This window comes from Corythoichthys intestinalis, chromosome 14 (assembly GCF_030265065.1).
Source record: "Corythoichthys intestinalis isolate RoL2023-P3 chromosome 14, ASM3026506v1, whole genome shotgun sequence".
NCBI lineage: Eukaryota > Metazoa > Chordata > Actinopteri > Syngnathiformes > Syngnathidae > Corythoichthys > Corythoichthys intestinalis.
The window spans coordinates 16,132,752-16,148,508 of record NC_080408.1 but is presented as its reverse complement, the minus strand read 5'-3'; the positions used below and the strand labels follow the sequence as shown (position 1 = coordinate 16,148,508).

Here is a 15,757-nt window from a genome sequence, read left to right as displayed (position 1 = left end):
GACTGGGGGTATGGAGTTGCCCAGGAGTCATTGAAAGACCTGCCCACTTGGATTGTGTTAGAAGCCATCTAGCCGGCAACACAAGTACCTGTACCTTGATGAAAAAAAAAAAGCATTTGATGTTGTTTTGATAAAAATCATATGGTAAACAATAACCCAATTCCCTAATAAACTTACTGTAAAATAACAATGTGCAGTGATTTTAACGCATGTAGCAATTTTGATGCAAACAGGTCATTTATACAATAAACTATAACAAGAGTGAACCATTAGAGAACTCTCACCTGATCAAAGTGCACACGTCGGACTTTTAATTGGAAATTTGTAAATATTGATATTGTAAAAATGCCTAGTTTTGAGTTTGTGAGTAGTCGGAGGGGTCCACTACTAATATTTACCAACCTTGGCCGGAATTTATTCAGAATTGTGGATTTTCAGTACCACAAAAATGAGGACTGTAACCAGATCAAAGTTCACATGACGGACATTTGAATCTTTATTATTATTATTAGTTTTAATATTAGTCCAGTAAAATGCAGTTTTGAGTATGTGAGCAGTCAGAGAAGTCCACTACTAAAGTTCACCAAACTTGGCCAGAGCTTATTCAAAATTAGGGATTTACAGAACCACGAAAATGAGAACTGTAACCTGATCAAAGTATACATATAGGAGTTTTGATTCATTTTGCTCAATATTGCTACAGCAAAATGGCATAGTTTTGAGTATGGGAGTAGTCAGAGAGGTCTACTACTAATAATCATCAACCTTGGCCAGAATTTATTCAGATTTGTGGATTTTTATTGCCACAAAAATGAGAACTGTAACCTACCATCTACTAAAACCACCCATTGCTAAGGGGAATCACATAATATTGTACTGACGTGACAGTGCACATAACGCACATTGTAGATGGAGCGGTTTTAAGATCAGGCGACTTCATTTTCTTTCTTAATTGGAGACAATGGTGGCGTTATATATTTTAGCGTTTTTAAGAGTTTTGAACAACGTGAGCGCACTGAAGTCAACTGCCTTGCTGCTCGTTCATAATGCATTTAACGTAATGCTTGAATTACGCGGGTGTGTTAATTTTAGGGTCCGCTCATTTAACCACGAGAACACGAACATCCGTTGGCTTGATTGTAGTCACCAATTCCTACTTATTTTACACCCAATGCTAAGCCTGTTGCAATATGCAATAATTCCATTTATCGCACGATAAATAAAAATGAAGGTGGTAATTTTTCCGCTGCAATTTATCGCCTCGCGTGCACGTGCGTGCGTGCGTGCGGCAGACATGCTGTTAAAAGTTCGGATTCCTTGTTACCAACTGCGCAAAATGCATCTTCGTTCCAGGTCTGGCAAAAAATAGCGCCGGAGCCAATCGTTCCCATTATATCCTATTGTTCAACGTATACCGGCCACGTCAGTGATCCGGATTGACTGCAGACCATCTCCGGCGAGCCAGTGTTGTTGACGTGTGGGCCCTCCCATCAGGAGTGACATTTCACGCGAGCGGCTATTTTTCGGCACAACACCGGATATTTGAGTGGCAAATTAAGAGCGCTGTGCTTCAAACTCGTCCTGTTTATGAAAGTCGATTGTCATATGCTGGTGTTGTGCAGTAATGAGCAGACGTGACTTCTGTGGCGTTTGCTAACTTCTTTAATGCGCGCACACTCTAGATGTCATGAAATAGCAAACTAGATGTGCTACGCCCCATGCCATTGGCTACGTGAGCCCAGAGTGATTATGGGACATATAGTCCATATCCTACATCGATGAATTATAAACCGCCATGACTGAATGGAAGTTAAGAAGGCCAAATCAATCCATACCAGTGACTATAGATAATGCTGCAACTATTGTTAATTCAGTACGCGACACACATAGGATTGTCTTGCTCATGTAGTAAACCTAGCTGCTGAGAGAGCTGTAGCAATCAAGTGTGCCCCGCCTCACTTTACAAACAGGAAAGATTGTTCTCAGCACTTTTATACTAAATTTCTTCAGATCAGTAAGAAGTAAGCACATAGATATTATGCACTAAAATCCATGTTTATTTGATGGCAATTTAATTGTTGCTCGTTTGCAAAAGAAACAAAAAAATACTGTTGTTGTTTTTTTTTTTTTTTTCAGAGCATTAAATGTATTGAATCAGATCGAAAATTGTGTCCCGCTTATCGAAAATCGTACCGAACCGTGACTTAACTGTATGGTTGCATCCCTATTGAACACCATTGAAGAAGCTATGAGGGGAAAAGTTTTCATTGGCCTAAATGCTTAAGTTATTAACTGCATTTGTATTTTTTTTTTTTTCTTGAAAAACACATTTTATTTATTCTGTGTTTCTGTGCGGTATTAATATTGTTGTCTTTTACTTAAGACGCATGGTCTTGTTTTTGAGTTGTGATTTCTTATCGCGTTTAAATGGGTGTACTTGATCTATTAATATATACTGTATTCTCACGGTTATTGTAAATTCGGGGGGGGGGTTTTAAATGGGGGGTGCAATAATATTGCATATCGTAATAATTTATTACATCAATTATCGCACACTAAAATTTGTTATAGCGACAGGCCTACCCAATACATATTTTTTCCCATGTACATGTAGAAAATGCAGGGTCGCAGTTCGCGCATGTTCAGTGACACCAAACCCTACTTATTTGTCCCGATGCTGGCCCACCGGCCCACCAGGGGAATCCCCAGTATCCCCATATGCCAGTCCACCCTTGGCAATTCCTGATAATATATTAAATTATTCTCATCTGATAACTTTTGAATTTTTCTAGACTCTCTTCTTAAAAAGTCCAAATTCATTCATTGCACTTTCAAAAGAGCATTTAAATACAAAATACAATACAAATACAAAATTCCGGAGTGTTTCTTCAAAATATGCAGGATTGCACATTCATTTCAAAATAAATAAAAATACTTGATCTTAGCCTCAAACGGTATAAAAAACAAAATAAATGACGATCTCAGTACAACAAAAGAACAATTGGCTAACTTGCACAGAAAAAGTCAGCTTGCTCAAATGCAATAATTTTTTTTTTTTTAACAATGCTCTCAAAAAATTGTTCACACATTCCCACAAAAAACAAAACAAAACTGCTAAATACACCTATGAACTAAATTACCAATGCATAAAAAAAAAAATCTTACCTAATGTTGGTCTAAACATGGTGCGGCTGGATCCAGCCATGTTAGATGAGTAATATCATATTCACCGTTGCCACACGAGAGCAGTGTATTTACCCAAATCAATAAAACTAAATGCAAACACTTTTAAAACAAACCATTACAACATCACCCTAATTAAACGAATACTCGAAGCAGCAAAATTCGATTCGAAGCTTTTTTCTAATTGAATTACTCGAGTTAGTCGATTATTCGTTGCAGCACTATTGTAATCAGAGTGATCATCAACTATTTTGCTCGATACAATGTACGTATTGTGGATGTATCATTGTGAGTTTATGGGAGAAATACCTCAGTGTGAATTACATGCTCATAGCCAGTTTTAAACACTCTTTCAACAGCAGCTTAAGCAAAGAGAGAAAAGGCAACCTCTTCAACTGTTATTTTTACGATGATTGGGTCACATCCTTCCTCCAGAATGTCTCACTCTTAAGTGCTCGCTAAATCAGTTAGCGATGCCAACCTTTGACCGTTCACAGAGGTGTAACAAGACGGGATTCACTCACCCGTGCATTTGTTTGGAGACGCTGAACAGTTGGAGCGTTTAGCGTGCTGTCACCCCGGTGCCCTTGACTCTGTTTTGAACTGGCGCTGCCCGGCGACTCATCGCTGCATCGCTGCTCGCTGAGACACCGCGGTGACACGCAACATGTCCCCTGATGCCAACAGGGGGAGGTAAAGGGAACCATCATTTACGCTTTCACTCGCCTGCCACTGCTTTTGTCTGCCGCGCCGCTTTTTAATTTCCCTGTGCCTTGTTTTCTGTCAACTGATGATGCATAATATCCCGGCCTCAGGTTGGGCACCGTGGATGAGGTGAGCAGCTTGACAGAAGGAGATATGTCGCCATTATCCCCTCCTACTTGTGACAGGTTAATTCTTGGCGGGTTGTAAATACAAAGATGGATGAATTATGCATAGAGATAGTAGAGAGGGAAAAGTGATGATTGTGTGTGTGTGCTTTCTGGACTACTCAACACACTGTGCTTTGCTTTGTTTCAAGACTTTAATTTTAAAATTGCTTCGATGTATTATTATTGCTCCAATCGACTCATTATTTTATTGTTGTCGCGCAAATTAAAGTGTAGCCAACAACAGTCAAATGCCTGATTTGCATGTTCATTGTCTAATTGTTTACCCCCATGGTCAAGTTACTTGTAGCAACTCTGAACATCTCCTATTTGAAGTGAATCAGGTTGCGTTGTATCTCATCACTTCGTAATTAAAGTCAGTACTATCGTAACGGGAATAAATTGTATGACAAATGGATTAATTATTTCTCAACAAAACATTTTCTAATTGAAGTGAATCGTATATAGTAACTGGAGAAAAAAATTGTTATAATGTAAAGTGTATTTCAGCAAGTCATAATTGGATTTAATTTGACTGTATTGCACCTTCATACTAATCTCCTTAATTTGAGTACATTTGTATCGCGTTGTAAACACAGTAAATTGATAATTGCATTTGCGGAGTTTGATTTTGTACTGCCCATAGTTAGCTGGGATTGGCTCCAGCACCCATGTGACACTCGTGAGGATAAGCAGCTCAGAAAATGAGTGAATCAGTTGAATTAGTCGATACACTGGTTAAGGAATTATTCTAGGATATTCTACAAAACGACTTATGAAAACAAAAACAAGCTATCTTCATTCTTCTGCTTTGAGTTTATCCCTAGTAGACATCCAATCCATTTGAATTGGCAGGGTGACAGCGAATGAACTCCTCCCTTTTCAAACAGGCTCCTCCCACTTCTATGGCTGTCAGTGGCAAACAATGGCAGGCAATGAGGCAATTTTGGAGCATTTCAGATCATTATCTGTTGATTTGCAGTCAATTCCGGTTGATTTTGGGCCATTTTCTGTTGATGGTGGGTTGCTGTTGGAATTGTTGTGCATACAGTTAACATTTATACTTTCATTATAGTAAGTTACCTGATAGGATAACCTCTGTCTAGTCAGCATTTCCTTTGTCCTGGGCCATGCGGCCCCAACGTAGTCTATGTATTCTATTTTATGTTCTATGTCACTTTCCTGACTCCTCCCACCCTATTGTTTGCCCCTGAATAAAGATGGTTGCTATCACAGCAGGAGCAGCTACCAACCTCCACAAATGCTACATCGACTTCCTGCGTGTTCTTTTTAGCCAAGCTAGGTGTATATTAACCTAGCTTCAAATCTAACAGTTACAGAACAAGAAGTGACCTAGGAATGAATAGGCAGTGACTCAAACTCAAAAGGAAGTGACCTCTAAATGCCTTAAAATGAACAGAAAGTGACCTGTAAATTCTCCGAAAATTGGAAAGAGTGAATGTGAATGCTCTGGTTTTGATTGAACGTTCATTCGCCCTTTCAGGTCTTAACTGATTGGACATCGAGCGCCGTCGATACCAGCCATAGAGTTAACTGAGACACTACTATGGTGGAAGATTTTTGTAGCAACTTGCTGGTTCTTTATTTTTTTAAACATTGACACATTTTTTAAAACGATATCTCGATTCTTGGCATGCGCGTATCGATAACCTTTTGTGATGCAAAGTATCACGATATATCACCATTTCGATATTTTGTCAGACCCTTGGTATGAATTGTAATTGATGCATATAGTACCAAAACTGGAGTAAATCTTATGTTATTGCATCTTAATGTAATTGGAGAAAGTTAACTGCTGCTGTATTGTAGTGAATTGAGTACGTAACCATCAATGCAACATTAACAAACTCCGCATCTTTCCGTCCACCTAATGGCTTGAATTTTAGATCAAGCAGACAAGAGCTATTTCTTGCCAGCATTCATAGGCGGAGTTTGACTTTTGGGGCAGAGGGGGCACAACATGTTGATGACCCCGAAACGCAGTGTCAGCAATAAAATTAACTGACAAGAATATTTATAATAATAAGTTGACAATGAGGTTTTTTTTTTGTTTTCCATCATTCTTGAGGGGAATTCTGAATCAGGCTGCTGAGGCAATACTTTTCGCCCAGATGGTCAACCATTGGATATGGTATGCCTGCCGGTGTCGTGCCAATGTAGTTACTCCAGTCAAAAATTGTATCCCTTGGGCGGAGCCATATGTAGGTAGATTTGAAACATATATATATTTTTTTTTAAAGTCGCTTCAATCAAAAAATTTTTTTTGCAAAAATAACTTTGAAACAAAAAAAAAAAAAAAATGCAAGTGAAAGCTTTTTTGGGGGGGGGGATTGAATTTGGATGATTGGATTCAGGTTTTTTTGGGGGGGGGATTGAAGTAATGTTGATTTGTATTTGGGCCATATTTTGGCTATTATTCGGTCAAAAAATAAGTTGCTTCAAAAAATATATATTTTTTCAAAAAGAAAAATCACTTCAATAAAAAAAACTTAAAAATATTAAAAATATATTAAAATAAAAATATTTGAGATTGAAAATTTTCAATTTGAACACTTAAGTTTTCTTTGATTGAAGCAATCTTTTTTGTGTTTGGGCCATTTATGGGTAGGACATTTGTGTCTAAATCATTCAAAGCCCCAAAAAGTTGCTCGAATCAAAAAAAAAAAAAAAAAAAAATCAAAGAAAAAAAAATCATTTGAAAAATAAAATAGCCCTCATCTATTTATTTATTTATTTATTTTGTGAAAATTATATGCAAAGCAAATGACCTTCTAAGGTGCTAGTCACATGATCTGTTCGAAAAATACTTTTGACCCATTATAATTTTTTTTTGTGTTCATTTCATTAATTTTTGTGGCAGTTTTATTGCTTTACAACTTTTATATATATATATATATGTATACGAAAGTCAATTTCATGCAATGACACTTTTCGGCCCCCAGGGGGGGCCTGGGCCCCTTGGACCCCCTTAAAATCCGCTTCTGCCGGCATTCGCCACTGTATGCGATAATTCAGAGACAATCCTTTTACTAAACCATGTGACTCAGATGCTTTGCCGTTTGCGGCAAAGCACATCGTCTGGCGGCAAAAAACCTGGCACGAATGCGTCACGGCTGAGCTGTGTTTCTCACACTTGGCTAATTTGACATTTCAATAACGAGACAGACGTTCCTCGACAGCGGCCATTATTCACATGCTTCAACCAGAGTCTGTTCCGATTCTATAAAAATGAATCCCTGACCTTCATGTTCCACTTATGGTTCAGTTTAATTTAACAATCATATGATGACTTCATAATATATTTTTGTTATTTTATTTTTTTATGGAAATAAAATAACCCATCTGTTAATTGATCAGAAAGGTATATTTGCACAAAGAACAATCACCCAAAATGTATAAGTTCACATAAGGGTACGTTGGCTAAAAGTTTTGTCAGCTCATCGCAAATGTCAAAGTATTTGCAGTGTTTTAAGGCAGGGGGAAAGGTCAAGCAAGACTGTGTTTTAGATGTTTGCATTCACTGTGATGTATTTTTCCCAGAAAAATCCTGCAGTGTGTGGAAAGGTTTGAAGGCAGAAACGGTGGCAGGATGACAGGCAACTGTTGGGAGCTCGCTCCCCCCCTCAGCTATCACGTTGTCAAGCCACATCGATCTGAGAAAGAGCAAAAAGTGTGCGCGTATGTGTGTGTGCTGGCCAGAAATGAATGGGAGAAGTGGCTTTTTGGTGTGATTTTTATATAATGCTGAATGAAAGGCTGACATTTGAGCGCTGCTTTATTCTGCACACTGGCTGGCATTTGAAATTAATAGATGCCTCTAATAACTATGCAGATTGACATGGTGAGCAAGCACAATAACGACGCTACTTACCGTTCTCAATCTCAATTTCATTTCTTTGTTGGCGACGACCGCTATGATTCTCTGGCCTTTGTGAAAGCAGTACCACCAATAAAAAGAAGCGCAATATAAGACCTGAGATGGCATAAGAACTCATTTCAAGATTTTTCACGGAAAATCAAAAAATGTGCTCTCCATCCTCCCCAACCTTGACAGTGGTGAACTTGTCACCTCCATCTACACGAGCAGCACACAAGCATTCGGCGCGGCTTTGGTGCTCTTTAGTGTTTTGAGTCTCTGGAGATGCGACAGCTGTTCACCGACAGCCCCGAAAGCAATGTCGTGCAAGAGAATCTAGACTTAAATTGACAGCTATGCAGAATTGTTTTCATCCATGGTAGCATGGTGTCATGTATTGGATATTTCAACAAGTACAGGACGTAATGGACACAGCATGTGACATGAGCATTGAAAGGAATCCATATCTTTAGCAGCTCACTCGAGCATTGCAATCCCCTATATTCTTGACAGCTGGTGTGCTCACTACTTTTTGTTCCAAGACAACCTCCCGCAATCTACTTTTTTATTTTTATTTATTTTTGGGAGCCTAGAACGCTCAGTAGCAAAATATTTTGCAAGCTACTAAAGAAATGACCAAGTCAAAATTACAGATGTCCCGATCCGATGTTTGGATCGGATCAGATGGTTGTCATAGACCCGGGTGCTGCCAGTGCTCAACTCACGGCTTTAGCTCAACTCATGCCGCTGGATAAAAAACACAAGAATACCTGACTGTAGCTGACAGCCGCTACAAACTACGTCAACGTCGTTTTACTGGAGATAATAGATATCATATTTATTTTAGGGCTGTCAAACGATTAAAATTTTTAATCGAGTTAATTACAGCTTAAAAATTAATTAATCGTAATTAATCGCAATTAATCGCAATTCAAACGACCATAAAATATGCCATATTTTTCTGTAAATTATATATATTCTGTAAAATAAATTGTTGGCATGGAAAGATAAGACACAAGATGGATATATACAGTGGGGAGAACAAGTATTTGATACACTGCCTATGGGAAAATCCATTGGCAGTGTATCAAATACTTGTTCTCCCCACTGTACATTCAACATACGGGACATAAGGACTGTAGTGGGCATTTCACTCTACTGTCATTTAAATCTGTCTATGCTGTCCTCACTCCGAAGCGTCTACTTTTTCCAAAGCTAGACAGCTAGTGAACGACGCCTTAATAATCAGACTTCTTCCTTTTTCATCTGATTTATTAATAAAATAGCCTCAAACCATTGTCCTCTTTAGACCGTCATAAAACTACAAAAAAAAAAAAGTACACAAGCATTGCATTAGCAACAACGTTAGCTTAGCACGCTATACAGGTTCACTAAACATAAACAAAAAGCGTCTCATACAAAAAATAGAACATTTCGCTTACTAACATAATATGTACATTCTTTACAACAACCATACTTACGGTCAAATCTTGTCCAAGGATCATATAAGCACAACATTACAACGTAGGCGTCAGCCCGAGACGTCGTGCAGCCATATGAACTGGCAAGAAAAAATTAAACCATGTCGCAAAGCGACCACAAGAGTTCGCTGTTGTGCTGCAGCACAAAAAGCCTTGCTGTAAAACTTACCAAAAGGCAGAATACTGTCTGAGCGGGACATGTGCGTTAATTGCGTCAAATATTTTAACGTGATTAATTAAAAAAAATAATTACCGCGCGTTAACGCGATAATTTTGACAGCCCTAATTTATATAGAACTAGATGCTACACGACAGACTCGACTGCGTTAGCAACATTGAAGTACTGAAAACCAGATGCGTTAGTAAACAGCCGCCATCTTAAAAAAGACTTCCCTAGTAGGAAGCGTTTGTGAACCTTCCAAGCAAAGCTAATTAACTTTTTATCTAAAATACTCCTAAATCGGCAAAATCTTGACATGAATCTATCTTCAAAACAGTTTTAAAACTTTCACATTTCGAAAGTAGACAGAAGGGAAATTATGAAATAACGGGAGCAATTTTATCAACTTTAACAGTTGATTCGCAAAATTAAATGAATTGAATGTAGTTTAAAGCTGCTGATACAGAATGGGGACTTGAGTATTTTATTTACTGTTTCTAACCGGTAACTTGATACTGAAATAGTCGTTTATTTAAACCTGAGAGGCTTTTTATACAATTTTTGTAACTAATGCACGAAACATTAAAAGCATCTAATAGCTTGGGGGATTTGTGGTATTTTCCACTGAGGTTGTTGGTGTGTTTTGCTTTTTTAAGACAGTTTACAATATTATTTGCACGTTTTACTGAATGACTATGCCATTTCTGTTTGTTATTTATAATGTTTTGTGTTTGTCACTGAATAAACAGGTCAGTTTCTTGTTACCAACCGTTGTGTTTTATTCAAACTCACCTAATTTAGCTGGCTAGTTGTTATCAAGAGTACAAAAACCTTTTTCAACATGAGTCTGACAACAAACTAAGGAGGCTAAATAACTTTAAACTTTAACACATGCTCAGATAGGTCGGTATCGGCCAGTATCGGTATCGGATCGGAAGTGCAAAACAATATCGGTATTGGATCGGAAGTGCAAAAACCTGGATCGGGACATCCCTAGTCAAAATGATCTACCCATATATTTATTGAGAAATATATTGAGGATTACAACACACAATTTATATGTTCATTTATATTTCATAATCACATACAGTGGGGCAAATAAGTATTTAGTCAACCACCAATTGTGTAAGTTCTCCTACTTGTCAACATGGGTAAACCTCAACCATGAGCGACAGAATGTGGGAAAAAAAACAAAAAAAAAAACAGAAAATCACATTAGAGTGAAAAATAAGTATTTGGTCACCTACAAACAAGCAAGATTTCTGGCTGTCTAACTTCTTCTAACAAGATCTAATGAGGTCTAACGAGGCTCTACTTGTTACCTGTAGTAATGGCACCTGTTTTAACTCATTATCGGTACAAAAGACACCTGTCCACAACCTCAGTCAGTCACACTCTAAACTCCACTATCGCCAAGACCAAAGAGCTGTCGAAGGACACCAGAGACAAAATTTTAGACCTGCACCAGGCTGGGAAGACTGAATCTGCAATAGGTAAAACGCTTGGTTTAAAGACCCGCCTGGGTTATACTGTCCTACCGTGTTGGTCCTCATTATAGTAGAGAAGAGTGAGTAACTATAATCTACACAAAGAAACTGTAACCCTATCGACTCACAGCCTCGAAAAGTAAGGGTTACATTACGTAAGAAACTCGTTCGGTACGCCTCTGTTCCGAACCGAGCACCACGTACTGAAACAGTTCAATACAAATACATGTACCGTTACACCCATACAAACTGCACGGAATTTGTTGAATCGAACTCCACCGACTCATTAAAATACTAGGGGGCAGTTTACATGGCGACTCTGCGACACAAAGACGCAATGACTGAAAGTGGAATGGCCTCGCATGAATATGGTGTCGGCGAAGACGAAAAATTCTGAATCCTGCCTCCAAAGTGGAAGAATTCGATTGCGGGGGATTGAGGGGGGTTGCTCCCGCGGCGCGAGACCGCACCGATAACGTCAGCACTCGTACACGTCACATTGGGCAAGCACAGCGGTGCTAGTAAACATTAAAAACAGCAAATATGGCGGAATGTCGGCTTTAATTTACTGTTTTAATAATATCTTTAAATTAAATATGTTGAATGTTTCCATTTTTGTGCCTTTTAGAACAAAAAAAAGATGCCATTGCTTCGAGTGGGCGGGCATTTTCTTTCCGGGTTGAGGAGCTTGGTGGGGTCAAAGTGCATCATTCGCTGTCACCTTGTAAAACTGCACTGCCCCCTAGGGCTTGGCATGAATACTACATCGTTTTCATGCGGAATTACGACATTGTTCAAATGGAGACGGGCCCAATTATTGCAAATTTGAAATTTTTTGTATTCTCGGAGAGTCACCATGTAAATGGCCCCTAGAACTACCAAGGGTGGATCAGTTTATACAAATCGCTTTAGTATCCATTGAACGGTCATCTGACTCTAATCAGCATATCTCTGTGAGCATTGAGGTCCTCATTAGTCATTCCCATTCACACTCGCAAAACCACAGGGTTGGATTGCTCCAATTAGCATCTTGAGTGCATGCAGGGCAGGGATGCCTGTTTGCGGAGGACTGTCTGACATTACAGCATTGAGAAAGAACAGCTGTCTCAATCTCTCTGAATATTTAGTTGCACTGTTTCTTGTATGTATGGAGCTATAATTGCCATATTGCTGATTATGGATGGCTGATGATGCACAACACAAGTCATTTTTGCACAAAAAAAGGTTTTTTTTCTCAATAAAGAAACATGTGAAAAAGACAACGAAAGAAACTATATACAGTACGTACAAGGGACGTATGACAATTCACCCTTTTCCCGGGGCTAGGGGTTGGAGGTTGCCAAAGAAATTTTTCCTTCTGCGCCTTCTTTGCGCCCACATGAGAGTGAGCCAATTCCTTCACAAGATCCACCAAGAAGTCAACCCGTCTCTCTTGCCTTCCAGGGCATGCCTGATACAACACATATGCATTCAGAGCTGCCATGTCAATCATATTGTAGAACACGGCGACTGGCCATCTCCGTGTCCCTCCGTGTTTGACAAAGCCAAGGGAGCCCCGAATTTGCATCAAGATGCTAATTGCAGGTATCCAGAGTGAACCCACCCCCTTCACACTTAGGCTGCAGCTCCATATGAATGTGTAAGGCGGTTGTCTGCTTGATTGCTTGTTTGAGTGGTCTATTGTTTGACAAAGCCAAGTCGTCAGTTTGGTATCGGGGTCATTTGACGCCTTTTTGATCTTTCTTTATACCCATAAAACCCCAGAACTTCCAGTTAACCCTTTAACACCGAACGTGTCAGATGCGACACGTTTACGCATATCATCTTTGAAGCCTTGTCACGCTGTAATTACGTCACCCACGTGCCGATGGTTGCTCTCATTTGAAAGTACGGAAGTTGATGTCCACACCAGTTTTGATTTGAAGTCAATCGACCAAGTAAAACGGGAGATAATGTCATTTGAGTTTTATACTTTTATTGCACTCATAAATATGTATCAAAACGCTGCATGTACCATGTGTCTATCTCCATATTTCCATCATTTCTTGTCCTTTTTCAAAACCGAAAGCAGCACAAAAGACTACATATCCCAAGAGCCATTGTGATGTCAAGAAGGACGAACCTAATGTAAACATTTTTAATAAATTGTGAGCGAGGCGCCAACTAAGCAAAGGGTGGCATGCGAAGCAAGCAACGGCCGGTTGGATTGAGCGAGCGACTTTGAGACGTGCAGAATGAATCGAAAACTAAATTTAGCGCAAGCTAATGCATTATTTCATTAAATCAAGGAAGAGGATGAGCTGTATTTATGGTTGTTTTCCTCGGATGAGTCGGCGTCTCGGCGAGTAGAAGTGACAGCAGCGCGCAAACGGCGGAAGAGTAGGCTGTGTGACGTGTGTGACGCAGCCCAGTGACCTGTTCAAGAACAAACTTTATCGAGTGCGCAAAAAAAAAAAAAAAACTTTTGGGTCGCATTCCTGAAAAAAATTGAATTGAACTGAACTACTTGCCAATATTTTTTAAAATACTTTTTTTCAATGTTATATATATTTTTTTCTTCACTATGAATCTTTTCAATTTTATATAGATGTGTGTTCGAGAAGCTTGATTGCATGTACATGTATACCTTTGATAAGGTGATGGGTACAATACCTAACTTCACAAAGAGATATCCTCTAAACCCTTTTTGTGTTAGATGATATTTATCATTTTTTTTCCCCTCACTATTTTGCACTGTAAAGAACCTGTTTTGACCATAGTATGTGTAAAGGCCAAAAACAAAAAACACCTATGACCATACCTGCTGTTAGTGTTGAATTGTCAAACATAAAACTATTCAATCTTATTTTTTTCTATTGAATATTTATCCTAACAAGTTGAATAAATATTATCAAGCTTCAAAACGGTTGGTCGAGCATGTTTGGTTGTCAGTGGGACATCAACATTACAAATTTTGAAAAAAGATTTTGGGATTTTTTTGTCTTTTTGGGTCCAAAATGTGGATTATAATTGGTCAGTAAAGAAAACACCAGTTTGGAGATGAAGTTCAAGCTGTCCTGAAAAAAGGGACCCAACTTGGCCATTGTGAAAAATTTTTTCTTTGAAATATAAAGGCAACATCAAAGGCACGCAAATTCGGCCATAATAGGCTTAAGTGTTAAAGAGTTAAACCCCCGATAACTCGAAGATTAAAATTGTAAAAAAATTCTGAGCCACCACTTTAAACTCCCGGTGTTGTTCTTGTGCCGACATTTTAATAACGTGCCGATTGTTGATGTACTACAGCCATATTTTTTGGCAGGATCACCAAACGCACCCTTTTCTTGCTTTTCTATTATCACATGCCTTGTAGTGACAAAAAAGCTTTTCTTCTTTTCTGTTCTTCTATTCACCATTACGTTCTTCTTCTGTTTCTCACGAAAAGCCTCCGAGACACTTTACAGGGGAAAGTGCTAATTTACTGGGGGAAGTGCTACTCCACGTACACATACATTGTGCTGTGTTAGCCAATTGGATGCAAGAAAGATGCTCGGCAATAGCCAATGGCAGAGCAGCTATGACTATACACGCTGCTCCCCATACTGTGCTGTATTTTTGCCTTTCGTAACCTGAAATTTCGCTTGTGACATGAGGCATTTTCCCCGCGTTTAGGAGTGTCGTAGCCTAAAAATATCATTTGTAGAGATGTTTGTAAGTAGAGGTACCACTGTACACTGAATAGATGTTTTGCTATGTACTTGACCTGGTGTAGCTTTAAACCTAAGCGGCAGTCTTATCGAGCGCAACTTTTCGGGATCTAGCAAAGAGATTTGAACCGCTCATTAGCGCAACGTTGTAGCGTCTTATTAAATCCCGACATCAGAGAAACTAATTCCACACACAAGTACACACATGCACGTGTAGTGAGCTCACATACATAAAGGTGTTTGTTTGTTCAGAAAATTGTTAGCACCAGTTTGATCATGATAAGCGGTGTTAAACGCAGCCCGATGGGACTGTGCCACATGGGATAGATAATGAGGCCAGGTGTTAATCAACGCGCTGTGCCATTTCCCTTTTGTCTGCAGCCGCAGACCACGATTTGGATTCACAGGGCAACGTTGGGGGATTTCTTATTTGCAAAGCGTTGACTTCAAAGGAGCAGACTTCGAAGCGATGGCGTCCTCAAAGGGACTGCCTCAGCGAGGGCTACGTTTACGTCAAAAAAGAGCATACTTCTTGATGTGCTGCAAATTGAAAACATGAACATGCCGCGAGACCTGTGTGGTTTTGTTGTTGTATTTTGATCAAAATGTCGATGCCAATAGCAAATTACGGATGTCACCTCTGCACCGTCACTTGATGCTCGTCTTTTCATGTTGTATTTGTTTACAGAGTAAGGCCAAGAACGGATTTAACATTAAGTTGGCTCTGCATTAACCTGAATTTATTTTGAAGTTATAGTCTTTGATGTATAGGATGGACTACATCAAAGCTGCCATCATTTTTTAAACATCAAAATCCAAAATCTAAGATATCAGCATATCGTGCCAAACATGACCTCATGAGACCTGACCAGGGGAATTCATCAGCATGTTAAGCTTTTTCTTTGGCTTCCCGTGTGACAAATTAAAAAACAAATAAACACTTGTAGAGGCTCATGTTCGCTAACTTTTTGCATGATAAACTGACATCTTATGCGTCAGCTTACTTTATGAGAG

General features: G+C 39.0%; 2 protein-coding genes across 5 annotated transcripts in view; one reads left to right on the top strand and one right to left on the bottom strand.

The window, feature by feature from the left end:
• Nucleotides 1-15,757, bottom strand: part of LOC130929535 (collagen alpha-1(XI) chain-like) — a 540,279-nt gene that overhangs the window by 398,247 nt on the left and 126,275 nt on the right. The gene's annotated exons all lie outside the window — the stretch shown is intronic.
• LOC130929537 (netrin-G1-like) overlaps nucleotides 1-15,757 on the top strand; it is a 144,872-nt gene that overhangs the window by 36,176 nt on the left and 92,939 nt on the right. The window contains exon 1 of one of the 4 annotated variants that reach the window (XM_057856743.1): nucleotides 3,905-4,017. The exons of the other annotated variants lie outside the window; for them this stretch is intronic. The gene's annotated coding sequence lies outside the window, so the exon portion shown is untranslated. Of the gene's footprint in view, nucleotides 1-3,904; nucleotides 4,018-15,757 lie in introns of those variants that run through there. 4 annotated transcript variants of the gene reach the window in all.